We start from the raw sequence: 1,698 nt of genomic DNA, 5'->3' as shown, positions 1-1,698 counted from the left end.
GTTGGGCTTTCCAGGTGGCACTAGTGGTAAAGAACCCACTTGTCAATGCAAGAGACACAAGAGACCCAGGTTAGATCCCTGCATCCAGAAGATCCACTGGAGGAGGGCATGTCAACTCACTTGAGTATTCTTGCCTGGAGAATCCTATGGATAGAGGAGCCTGGCGGGCTGAAGTCCATGGGGTCACAAAGAGTTGGGCATGACTAAGTGAGTGAGCACATACACACACAAATTGTGAAGCCTGATTGATAAATTACCTACTTCCAGCTGGCAAAGACAGGATGTGGTCATTCACCAGAACATTTTCTCTTTGTGTTTGTGATCTAAGTTTCTAAGTGTAAAAAATAACAACTGCAACATCTGACATTTATTGTTTACTATGTTAAAAACTATGGTGTCTTACGTATTTATTTGATTTAATCCTTACAGTGAAGATGGTTCTGTGAGGGAGGTTCTATCATTACTCCATACAGATACGGAAAGAGGCTCAGAGAAGCTGACTTGCTCAAGTACTCTCACCTAGACAAGAGTTGAACACATATACTCTTCTCATGTAGCAAATCCATTACTATCTACTGCAGAACCCACACTCCTTAAACCCTGCTTTCTCCAAATTAATATTTTTATTGGATTTGTTAATCAGAAAAGGCAGAGGAACCAGAGATCAAATTGCAAACATCCTTTGAATCATAGAAAAAGCAAGAAAATCCCAGAAAAAAACATCTACTTCTGCTTCATTGACTATGCTAAAGCCTTTGACTGTGTGGATGACAAGAAACTGTGGAAAATTCTTAGAGATGGAAATACCAAACCACCTTACCTGCTTCCTGAGAAACCTGTATGCAGGTCAAGAAGAACTGGACATGGAACAATAGACTGGTTCAAAATTGGGAAAGGAGTATGCCAAGGTTGTATATTGTCACCCTGCTTATTTATCTTCTATGCAGAGTACATCATGTGAAATGCCAGGCTGGATGAATCATAAGCTGGAATCAATGTTTCTGGGAGAATTATCAATAACCTCAGATAAGAAATGACACCACCCTTTTGGCAGAAAGCGAAGAGGAACTAAAGAGCATCTTGATGAAGGTAAAAGAAGAGAGGGGAAAAGCTTGCTTAAAACTCAACAGTCCAAAAACTAAGATCATGGCATCCAGTCCAATCATTTCATGGCAAATAGATGGGGAAACAATGAAACAGTGAAAGATTTTATTTTCTTGGGCTCCAAAATCACTGCAGACACTGACTGCAGCCATGAAATTAAAATGCTTCTTCCTTGAAGAAAAGCTATGACAAACCTAGGCAGCATATTAAAAAGCAGAGACATTACTTTGCTGACAAATGTTTGTAGAGTCAAATCTGTGGTTTTTCCTGTAGTCATGTATGGATGTGAGAGTTGGACCCTAAAGAAGGCTGAGTACCGAAGAATTGATGCTTTCAAGCTGTGGTGTTGGAGAAGACTCTTGACAGTCGCTTGGACAGTAAGGAGATTGAACCAGTCAAACCTAAAGGAAATCAACCCTGAATTTTCACTGGAAGGACTAATGCTGAAGCTGAAGCTCCAAAAGTTTGGCCACCTGATGCCAAGAGCTGACTCATTAGGAAAGACTCTGGTGCTGGTAAAGGTTGAAGGCATGAGGTAAAAGGGATGACAGAGGATGAAATGGTTGGATGGCATTACCGAGTCAACGGACATGA

The 1,698-nt window shown here is 40.9% G+C and overlaps 1 protein-coding gene across 1 annotated transcript in view; it reads right to left on the bottom strand.

The window, feature by feature from the left end:
- The window catches only part of CLIC2 (chloride intracellular channel 2), a 22,563-nt gene that overhangs the window by 19,364 nt on the left and 1,501 nt on the right, over positions 1-1,698 (bottom strand). The gene's annotated exons all lie outside the window — the stretch shown is intronic.

Source organism: Bison bison, unplaced genomic scaffold (genome assembly GCF_000754665.1).
Source record: "Bison bison bison isolate TAMUID 2011002044 unplaced genomic scaffold, Bison_UMD1.0 scf7180017845820, whole genome shotgun sequence".
Lineage (NCBI taxonomy): Eukaryota > Metazoa > Chordata > Mammalia > Artiodactyla > Bovidae > Bison > Bison bison.
This window is presented reverse-complemented; position numbering and strand designations above follow the sequence as displayed.